At 58.7% G+C, this 12294-nt stretch overlaps 1 protein-coding gene across 1 annotated transcript in view; it reads left to right on the top strand.

Moving 5' to 3' along the window:
* The first annotated feature begins 531 nt into the window (after positions 1–531).
* The window catches only part of LOC132808787 (protein capicua homolog), a 201759-nt gene continuing 189996 nt past the window's right edge, over positions 532–12294 (top strand). The window contains exon 1 of the mRNA XM_060822237.1: positions 532–728. The gene's annotated coding sequence lies outside the window, so the exon portion shown is untranslated. The remainder of the gene's footprint in view (positions 729–12294) is intronic.

The raw sequence follows: 12294 nt of genomic DNA, 5'->3' as shown, positions 1-12294 counted from the left end.
GCGTGCCCCGCGCCGCCTTTCATCGTCCCGAAGCGGGAGGTGGGGGACTACAACTCCCATGATGCCTCACCGGCACGGCAAGGTTCGTAACGCGGTCGGGAGGTGAAGGCCGACCAACGCTCCCGGCGTCAGCCGCCGGCGGAAGTGGTGAGGGGCGTGCGGGACTACAACTCCCGCCGCCCCACGCTGCCGAGGCCGGTGCCATCAAACGGGGAGGTGACGTCATCGGAGACTACATCTCCCGGCATGCCAAAGCCTTCAGCCCATGCTGCGCAGGCGCGCCGGCCGCGGGTAAACAAGCGGCGGAGGCTCGGGAAGGCCTCAGCCACGCCCACAATACACGTCGCCTCCCTCCTTCGCCATTGGTCGGACCGAACGTCGGTCCCGCCTACCCGTCCGGCCGGCGGCACTATTGGCCGGAGCGCACGTCCATCGTCGCCATCAGTGGGCGGGGCCGAGGAAGCGGCCTCCTGATTGGACGGGGCGTACACCCCCCTCCACAAACGGAGACACCCCCCCCCGCGGAAAGCTGGGTCAGCTCCATTCACCATTTTGGAAAGAGCCGGGGCTTCCCAGAGAGAGAGAGAGAGAGAGAGAGAGAGTGAGTGTGTAAGGGAGAGATGGAGAGGAGAGTCAGGGAGGCGGAGCAAGAGGAGGGGGCCAGCTGAGTGTACCAGGAGTGTCCCTGAGTCCCACTGTCAGCACAACAACAACACACAGAGAGAGAGGTGAGTACCTGGGGAGGGCAGCTGGACACACCAGGGAGACTGACACTACTACAGGGGGAGGGGGAGACTGACACTACTACAGGGGGAGAGAGACTGACACTACTACAGGGGGAGAGAGACTGACACTACTACAGGGGGAGGGAGACTGACACTACTACAGGGGGAGAGGGAGACTGACACTACTACAGGGGGAGAGGGAGACTGACACTACTACAGGGGGAGAGGGAGACTGACACTACTACAGGGGGAGGGAGAGACTGACACTACTACAGGGGGAGAGGGAGACTGACACTACTACAGGGGGAGAGGGAGACTGACACTACTACAGGGGGAGAGGGAGACTGACACTACTACAGGGGGGAGAGGGAGACTGACACTACTACAGGGGGGAGAGGGAGACTGACACTACTACAGGGGGGAGAGGGAGACTGACACTACTACAGGGGGGAGAGGGAGACTGACACTACTACAGGGGGGAGAGGGAGACTGACACTACTACAGGGGGGAGAGGGAGACTGACACTACTACAGGGGGGAGAGGGAGACTGACACTACTACAGGGGGGAGGGAGACTGACACTACTACAGAGGGGAGAGAGAGACTGACACTACTACAGAGGGGAGGGAGAGACTGACACTACTACAGGGGGAGGGAGAGACTGACACTACTACAGGGGGAGAGGGAGACTGACACTACTACAGGGGGAGAGGGAGACTGACACTACTACAGGGGGAGAGGGAGACTGACACTACTACAGGGGGAGAGGGAGACTGACACTACTACAGGGGGAGAGGGAGACTGACACTACTACAGGGGGAGAGGGAGACTGACACTACGACAGGGGGAGAGGGAGACTGACACTACGACAGGGGGAGAGGGAGACTGACACTACGACAGGGGGAGAGGGAGACTGACACTACGACAGGGGGAGAGGGAGACTGACACTACGACAGGGGGAGAGAGAGACTGACACTACGACAGGGGGAGAGGGAGACTGACACTACGACAGGGGGGAGAGAGAGAGACTGACACTACTACAGAGGGGAGAGAGAGACTGACACTACTACAGAGGGGAGGGAGAGACTGACACTACTACAGGGGGAGGGAGAGACTGACACTACTACAGGGGGAGGGAGAGACTGACACTACTACAGGGGGAGGGAGAGACTGACACTACTACAGGGGGAGGGAGAGACTGACACTACTACAGGGGGAGAGGGACTGACACTACTACAGAGGAAGAGAGAGAGAGTGACACTACTACAGGGGGAGAGAGAGAGTGACACTACTACAGGGGGAGAGAGAGAGTGACACTACTACAGGGGGAGAGAGAGAGTGACACTACTACAGGGGGAGAGGGAGAGAGAGAGACTGACACTACTACAGGGGGAGAGGGAGAGAGAGAGACTGACACTACTACAGGGGGAGGGAGAGACTGACACTACTACAGGGGGAGAGGGACTGACACTACTACAGAGGAAGAGAGAGAGACTGACACTACTACAGGGGGAGAGAGAGAGTGACACTACTACAGGGGGAGAGAGAGAGTGACACTACTACAGGGGGAGAGAGAGAGTGACACTACTACAGGGGGAGAGAGAGAGTGACACTACTACAGGGGGAGAGAGAGAGTGACACTACTACAGGGGGAGAGGGAGAGAGAGAGACTGACACTACGACAGGGGGAGAGGGAGAGAGAGAGACTGACACTACGACAGGTGGAGAGGGAGAGAGAGAGACTGACGCTACTACAGAGGAAGAGAGAGAGACTGACACTACTACAGAGGAAGAGAGAGAGACTGACACTACTACAGGGGGAGAGGGAGACTGACACTACTACAGAGGGGAGAGAGAGACTGACACTACTACAGAGGGGAGAGAGAGACTGACACTACTACAGAGGGGAGAGAGAGACTGACACTACTACAGGGGGAGTGGGAGTCTGACACTACTACAGAGGGGAGAGGGAGTCTGACACTACTACAGAGGGGAGAGAGAGACTGACACTACTACAGGGGGAGGGAGGGACTGACACTACAGGGGGAGAGGGAGAGGGAGAGACTGACACTACGACAGGGGGAGAGAGAGAGAGAGAGACTGACACTATGACATGGGGAGGGGGAGAGACTGACACGACTACAGGGGGAGAGGGAGGGAGAGACTGACACGACTACAGGGGGAGAGGGGGAGAGACTGACACGACTACAGGGGGAGAGGGAGGGAGAGACTGACACGACGACATGGGGAGAGGGAGGGAGAGACTGACACTACGACATGGGGAGAGGGAGAGGGAGAGACTGACACTACGACATGGGGAGAGGGAGAGACTGACACTACGACAGGGGGAGAGGGAGAGAGAGAGACTGACACTATGACATGGGGAGGGGGAGAGAGAGAGAGAGAGAGAGAGAGACTGACACTACTACAGGGGGAGAGGGAGAGACTGACACTACTACAGGGGGAGAGGGAGAGACTGACACGACTACAGGGGGAGAGAGGGAGAGACTGACACGACTACAGGGGGAGAGAGGGAGAGACTGACACGACTACAGGGGGAGAGAGGGAGAGACTGACACGACTACAGGGGGAGAGAGGGAGAGACTGACACGACTACAGGGGGAGAGAGGGAGAGACTGACACGACTACAGGGGGAGAGAGGGAGAGACTGACACGACTACAGGGGGAGAGAGGGAGAGACTGACACGACTACAGGGGGAGAGGGGGAGAGACTGACACTACTACAGGGGGAGAGAGGGAGAGACTGACACGACTACAGGGGGAGAGAGAGGGAGAGACTGACACTACGACATGGGGAGAGAGGGAGAGGGAGACTGACACTACGACAGGGGGAGAGGGAGGGAGAGACTGACACTACGACATGGGGAGAGGGAGGGAGAGACTGACACTACGACATGGGGAGAGGGAGGGAGAGACTGACACTACGACATGGGGAGAGGGAGGGAGAGACTGACACTACGACATGGGGAGAGGGAGGGAGAGACTGACACTACGACATGGGGAGAGAGGGAGAGACTGACACTACGACAGGGGGATGGGGAGAGACTCACACTACGACATGGGGAGAGGGAGGGAGAGACTGACACTACGACATGGGGAGAGAGGGAGAGACTGACACTACGACAGGGGGATGGGGAGAGACTCACACTACGACATGGGGAGAGGGAGGGAGAGACTGACACTACGACATGGGGAGAGGGAGGGAGAGACTGACACTACGACATGGGGAGAGGGAGGGAGAGACTGACACTACGACAGGGGGAGAGGGAGGGAGAGACTGACACTACGACAGGGTGGGAGAGACTGCGACTGACACTACGACATGGGGAGAGGGAGGGAGAGACTGACACTACGACATGGGGAGAGGGAGGGAGAGACTGACACTACGACATGGGGAGAGGGAGGGAGAGACTGACACTACGACATGGGGAGAGGGAGGGAGAGACTGACACTACGACAGGGGGAGAGGGAGGGAGAGACTGACACTACGACAGGGGGAGAGGGAGGGAGAGACTGACGCTACGACAGGGTGGGAGAGACTGCGACTGACACTACGACATGGGGAGAGGGAGGGAGAGACTGACGCTACGACAGGGCGAGAGGGAGGGAGAGACTGACGCTGCGACAGGGGGAGGGGGGGAGACTGACACTACGACAGGGGGAGAGGGAGGGAGAGACTGACATTACGACATGGGGAGAGGGAGGGAGAGACTGACATTACGACAGGGGGAGTGGGAGGGAGAGACTGACACTACGACATGGGGAGAGGGAGGGAGAGACTGCGACTGACACTACGACAGGGGGAGAGGGAGGGAGAGACTGCGACTGACACTACGACATGGGGAGAGGGAGGGAGAGACTGCGACTGACACTACGACATGGGGAGAGGGAGGGAGAGACTGCGACTGACACTACGACAGGGGGAGAGGGGGAGAGACTGACACTACGACGGGGAGAGGGAGGGAGAGACTGACACTACGACAGGGGGAGAGGGAGGGAGAGACTGACACTACGACAGGGGAGAGGGAGGGAGAGACTGACACTACGACAGGGGGAGAGGGAGGGAGAGACTGACACTACGACAGGGGGAGGGGGGGAGACTGACACTACGACAGGGGGAGAGGGAGGGAGAGACTGACACTACGACAGGGGGATGGGGAGAGACTCACACTACGACATGGGGAGAGGGAGGGAGAGACTGACACTACGACATGGGGAGAGGGAGGGAGAGACTGACACTACGACAGGGGAGAGGGAGGGAGAGACTGACACTACGACAGGGGGAGAGAGAGACTGACACTACGACATGGGGAGGGGGAGGGAGAGACTGACACTACGACATGGGGAGGGGGAGGGAGAGACTGACACTACGACAGGGGGAGAGGGAGGGAGAGACTGACACTACGACATGGGGAGAGGGAGGGAGAGACTGACACTACGACATGGGGAGTGGGAGGGAGAGACTGACACTACGACATGGGGAGGGGGAGGGAGAGACTGACACTACGACATGGGGAGGGGAGGGAGAGACTGACACTACGACATGGGGAGGGGAGGGAGAGACTGACACTACGACATGGGGAGGGGGAGGGAGAGACTGACACTACGACATGGGGAGGGGGAGGGAGAGACTGACACTACGACAGGGGGAGGGAGGGAGAGACTGACACTACGACAGGGGGAGAGGGGGATAGGGAGAGACTGACACTACGACAGGGGGAGAGGGGGAGAGAGGGAGAGACTGACACTACGACAGGGGGAGAGGGGGAGAGAGGGAGAGACTGACACTACGACAGGGGAAGAGGGATCGAGAGAGACTGCCACTACGACAGGGGGAGAGAGAGACTGACGCTACGACATGGGGAGAGGGATCGAGAGAGACTGACGCTACGACATGGGGAGAGAGAGAGACTGACGCTACGACATGGGGAGAGGGATCGAGAGAGACTGACGCTACGACATGGGGAGAGAGAGAGACTGACGCTACGACAGGGGAAGAGGGATCGAGAGGGACTGACGCTACGACATGGGGAGAGAGAGAGACTGACGCTACGACAGGGGAAGAGGCATCGAGAGAGACTGACGCTACGACAGGGGAAGAGGGATCGAGAGAGACTGACGCTACGACATGGGGAGAGAGAGACTGACGCTACGACATGGGGAGAGAGAGAGACTGACGCTACGACAGGGGAAGAGGGATCGAGAGAGACTGACGCTACGACATGGGAAGAGGGATCGAGAGAGACTGACGCTACGACATGGGGAGAGAGAGAGACTGACGCTACGACAGGGGAAGAGGGATCGAGAGAGACTGACGCTACGACATGGGGAGAGAGAGCGACTGACGCTACGACATGGGGAGAGAGAGCGACTGACGCTACGACATGGGGAGAGAGAGCGACTGACGCTACGACATGGGGAGAGAGAGAGACTGACGCTACGACAGGGGAAGAGGGATCGAGAGAGACTGATGCTACGACATGGGGAGAGAGAGAGACTGACGCTACGACAGGGGAAGAGGGATCGAGAGAGACTGACGCTACGACAGGGGAAGAGGGATCGAGAGAGACTGACGCTACGACAGGGGAAGAGGGATCGAGAGAGACTGACGCTACGACATGGGGAGAGAGAGAGACTGACGCTACGACATGGGGATCGAGAGAGACTGACGCTACGACAGGGGAAGAGGGATCGAGAGAGACTGACGCTACGACATGGGGAGAGAGAGAGACTGACGCTACGACATGGGGAGAGAGAGAGACTGACGCTACGACAGGGGAAGAGGGATCGAGAGAGACTGACGCTACGACATGGGGAGAGAGAGACTGACGCTACGACAGGGGAAGAGGGATCGAGAGAGACTGACGCTACGACAGGGGAAGAGGGATCGAGAGAGACTGACGCTACGACATGGGGAGAGAGAGAGACTGACGCTACGACAGGGGAAGAGGGATCGAGAGAGACTGACGCTACGACATGGGGAGAGAGAGAGACTGACGCTACGACATGGGGAGAGAGAGAGACTGACGCTACGACATTGAGAGAGAGAGAGAGACTGACGCTACGACAGGGGAAGAGGGACCGAGAGAGACTGACGCTACGACATGGGGAGAGAGAGACTGACGCTACGACAGGGGAAGAGGGATCGAGAGAGACTGACGCTACGACAGGGGAAGAGGGATCGAGAGAGACTGACGCTACGACATGGGGAGAGAGAGAGACTGACGCTACGACATGGGGATCGAGAGAGACTGACGCTACGACAGGGGAAGAGGGATCGAGAGAGACTGACGCTACGACAGGGGAAGAGGGATCGAGAGAGACTGACGCTACGACATGGGGAGGGAGAGAGACTGACGCTACGACAGGGGAAGAGGGATCGAGAGAGACTGACGCTACGACAGGGGAAGAGGGATCGAGAGAGACTGACGCTACGACATGGGGAGAGAGAGAGACTGACGCTACGACATGGGGAGAGAGAGAGACTGACGCTACGACATGGGGAGAGGGATCGAGAGAGACTGACGCTACGACATGGGGAGAGAGAGAGACTGACGCTACGGCATGGGGAGAGAGCGAGACTGACGCTACGACAGGGGAAGAGGGATCGAGCGAGACTGACGCTACGACATGGGGAGAGAGAGAGACTGACGCTACGACATGGGGAGAGAGAGAGACTGACGCTACGACAGGGGAAGAGGGATCGAGAGAGACTGACGCTACGACAGGGGAAGAGGGATCGAGAGAGACTGACGCTACGACAGGGGAAGAGGGATCGAGAGAGACTGACGCTACGACAGGGGAAGAGGGATCGAGAGAGACTGACGCTACGACATGGGGAGAGAGAGAGACTGACGCTACGACATGGGGAGAGAGAGAGACTGACGCTACGACATGGGGAGAGAGAGAGACTGACGCTACGACAGGGGAAGAGGGATCGAGAGAGACTGACGCTACGACATGGGGAGAGAGAGAGACTGATGCTACGACAGGGGAAGAGGGATCGAGAGAGACTGACGCTACGACAGGGGAAGAGGGATCGAGAGAGACTGACGCTACGACATGGGGAGAGAGAGAGACTGACACAACGACATGCGGAGAGAGAGAGAGAGAGACTGACACTATGACATGGGGAGGGGGAGAGAGAGACTGACATTACAGGGGGAGAGAGAGAGACTGACACTACTATAGGGGGAGAGAGAGAGACTGACACTACGACAGGGGGAGAGGGAGAGAGAGACTGACACTACGACAGGGGGAGAGGGAGACTGACACTACGACAGGGAGAGAGAGAGACTGACACCACGACAGGGGGAGAGGGAGACTGACACCACGACAGGGGGAGAGGGAGACTGACACCACGACAGGGGGAGAGGGAGACTGACACCACGACAGGGGGAGAGGGAGACTGACACCACGACAGGGGGAGAGGGAGACTGACACCACGACAGGGGGAGAGGGAGACTGACACCACGACAGGGGGAGAGGGAGACTGACACCACGACAGGGGGAGAGGGAGACTGACACCACGACAGGGGGAGAGGGAGACTGACACCACGACAGGGGGAGAGGGAGACTGACACCACGACAGGGGGAGAGGGAGACTGACACCACGACAGGGGGAGAGGGAGACTGACACCACGACAGGGGGAGAGGGAGACTGACACCACGACAGGGGGAGAGGGAGACTGACACCACGACAGGGGGAGAGGGAGACTGACACCACGACAGGGGGAGAGGGAGACTGACACCACGACAGGGGGAGAGGGAGACTGACACCACGACAGGGGGAGAGGGAGACTGAGAGACTGACACTGACACTACGACAGGGGGAGAGGGAGAGAGAGAGACTGACACTGACACTACGACAGGGGGACAGGGAGACTGACACTACGACAGGGGGAGAGGGAGAGAGAGAGACTGACACTGACACTACGACAGGGGGAGAGGGAGAGAGAGACTGACACTACGACAGGGGGAGAGGGAGACTGACACTACGACAGGGGGACAGGGAGACTGACACTACGACAGGGGGAGAGGGAGAGAGAGAGACTCACGCTACGACAGGGGAAGAGGGATCGAGAGAGACTGACACTACGACATGGGGAGAGAGAGAGACTGACGCTACGACATGGGGAGAGGGATCGAGAGAGACTGACGCTACGACATGGGGAGAGAGAGAGACTGACGCTACGACAGGGGAAGAGGGATCGAGAGAGACTGACGCTACGACAGGGGAAGAGGGATCGAGAGAGACTGACGCTACGACAGGGGAAGAGGGATCGAGAGAGACTGACGCTACGACAGGGGAAGAGGGATCGAGAGAGACTGACGCTACGACAGGGGAAGAGGGATCGAGAGAGACTGACGCTACGACAGGGGAAGAGGGATCGAGAGAGACTGACGCTACGACATGGGGAGAGAGAGAGACTGACGCTACGACATGGGGAGAGAGAGACTGACGCTACGACATGGGGAGAGAGAGAGACTGACGCTACGACATGGGGAGAGGGATCGAGAGAGACTGACGCTACGACATGGGGAGAGAGAGAGACTGACGCTACGACAGGGGAAGAGGGATCGAGAGAGACTGACGCTACGACAGGGGAAGAGGGATCGAGAGAGACTGACGCTACGACAGGGGAAGAGGGATCGAGAGAGACTGACGCTACGACAGGGGAAGAGGGATCGAGAGAGACTGACGCTACGACAGGGGAAGAGGGATCGAGAGAGACTGACGCTACGACAGGGGAAGAGGGATCGAGAGAGACTGACGCTACGACATGGGGAGAGAGAGAGACTGACGCTACGACATGGGGAGAGAGAGACTGACGCTACGACATGGGGAGAGAGAGAGACTGACGCTACGACATGGGGAGAGAGAGAGAGACTGATGCTACGACATGGGGAGAGAGAGAGACTGACGCTACGACAGGGGAAGAGGGATCGAGAGAGACTGACGCTACGACAGGGGAAGAGGGATCGAGAGAGACTGACGCTACGACAGGGGAAGAGGGATCGAGAGAGACTGACGCTACGACAGGGGAAGAGGGATCGAGAGAGACTGACGCTACGACATGGGGAGAGAGAGAGACTGACGCTACGACATGGGGAGAGAGAGACTGACGCTACGACATGGGGAGAGAGAGAGACTGACGCTACGACATGGGGAGAGAGAGAGAGACTGATGCTACGACATGGGGAGAGAGAGAGACTGACGCTACGACAGGGGAAGAGGGATCAAGAGAGGCTGACGCTACGACAGGGGAAGAGGGATCGAGAGAGGCTGACGCTACGACAGGGGAAGAGGGATCGAGAGAGGCTGACGCTACGACAGGGGAAGAGGGATCGAGAGAGGCTGACGCTACGACAGGGGAAGAGGGATCGAGAGAGGCTGACGCTACGACAGGGGAAGAGGGATCGAGAGAGACTGACGCTACGACATGGGGAGAGAGAGAGACTGACGCTACGACATGGGAGAGAGAGAGACTGACGCTACGACAGGGGAAGAGGGATCGAGAGAGACTGACGCTACGACATGGGGAGAGAGAGAGACTGACGCTACGACAGGGGAAGAGGGATCGAGAGAGGCTGACGCTACGACAGGGGAAGAGGGATCGAGAGAGGCTGACGCTACGACAGGGGAAGAGGGATCGAGAGAGGCTGACGCTACGACAGGGGAAGAGGGATCGAGAGAGACTGACGCTACGACATGGGGAGAGAGAGAGACTGACGCTACGACATGGGAGAGAGAGAGACTGACGCTACGACATGGGGAGAGAGAGAGACTGACGCTACGACATGGGGAGAGAGAGAGACTGACGCTACGACAGGGGAAGAGGGATCGAGAGAGACTGACGCTACGACATGGGGAGAGAGAGAGACTGACGCAACGACATGCGGAGAGGGAGAGAGAGACTGACATTACAGGGGGAGAGAGAGAGACTGACACTACTAGAGGGGGCGAGGGAGAGAGATTCTGACACTACTATAGGGGGAGAGAGAGAGACTGACGCTACGACAGGGGGAGAGGGAGAGAGAGACTGACACTAATACAGGGGGAGAGGGAGACTGACACTACGACTTGGGGAGTGGGAGAGAGAGAGAGAGAGAGAGAGACTGACACTACGACACGGGGAGAGGGAGAGAGAGAGACTGACACTACGACAGGGGGAGAGAGAGACTGACGCTACGACAGGGGAGAGGGATCGAGAGAGACTGCCACTACGACAGGGGGAGAGAGAGAGACTGACACTACTAGAGGGGGAGAGAGAGAGACTGACGTTACGACAGGGGGAGAGGGAGAGGCTGACACTACTACAGGGGGAGAAAGAGGGAGGGAGAGGGAGGGAGAGAGAGAGAGAGACAGAGACAGAGACAGAGACTGACACTACGACAGGGCGAGAGAGGGAGAGGGAGAGAGACTGACACTACTACAGGGGGAGAGAGAGAGACTGACACTACTACAGGGGGAGAGAGAGACTGCCGCTACGATAGGGGGAGAGACTGCCGCTACGACAGGGGGAGAGAGAGAGAGAGAGAGAGAGAGACTGACACTACCACGGGGGAGGGGGAGAGACTGACGCTACCACAGGGGGAGGGGGAGAGACTGACACTACTACAGGGGGAGAGGGAGAGAGAGAGACTGACACTACTACAGAGGGAGAGAGAGAGACTGACACTACTACAGGGGGAGAGAGAGAGACTGACACTACTACAGGGGGAGAGAGAGAGACTGACACTACTACAGGGGGAGAGAGAGAGACTGACACTACTACAGGGGGAGAGAGAGACTGACACTACTACAGGGGGAGAGAGAGAGACTGACACTACTACAGGGGGAGAGAGTGACTGACGCTACCACAGGGGGAGGGGGAGAGACTGACACTACGACAGAGGGAGAGAGAGAGACTGACACTACTGGAGGGGGCGAGGGAGAGAGAGACTGAAGCTACGACAGGGGGATAGGGGGAGAGACTGAAGCTACGACAGGGGGATAGGGGGAGAGACTGACACTACGACAGGGGGATAGGGGGAGAGACTGAAGCTACGACAGGGGGATAGGGGGAGAGACTGAAGCTACGACAGGGGGATAGGGGGAGAGACTGACACTACGACAGGGGGATAGGGGGAGAGAGGGAGAGACTGACACTACGACAGGGGAAGAGGGATCGAGCGAGACTGCCGGTACGACAGGGGAAGAGAGAGACTGACGCTACCACAGGGGGAGGGGGAGAGACTGACACTACGACAGGGGGAGAGGGAGAGGCTGACGCTACGACATGGGGAGAGAGAGAGAGACTGACACTACGACATGGGGAGAGAGAGACTGACGCTACCACAGGGGGAGGGGGAGAGACTGACACAACGACATGCGGAGAGGGAGAGAGAGAGAGAGACTGACATTACTACAGGGGGAGCGAGAGAGACTGACACTACTAGAGGGGGCGAGGGAGAGAGAGACTGACACTACTACAGGGGGAGAGGGAGACTGACACTACTACGGGGGGGAGGGAGAGGCTGACACTACGACATGGGGGGGAGAGAGA

This window comes from Hemiscyllium ocellatum (assembly GCF_020745735.1).
Source record: "Hemiscyllium ocellatum isolate sHemOce1 chromosome 38 unlocalized genomic scaffold, sHemOce1.pat.X.cur. SUPER_38_unloc_6, whole genome shotgun sequence".
Classification (NCBI taxonomy): domain Eukaryota; kingdom Metazoa; phylum Chordata; class Chondrichthyes; order Orectolobiformes; family Hemiscylliidae; genus Hemiscyllium; species Hemiscyllium ocellatum.
This window is presented reverse-complemented; position numbering and strand designations above follow the sequence as displayed.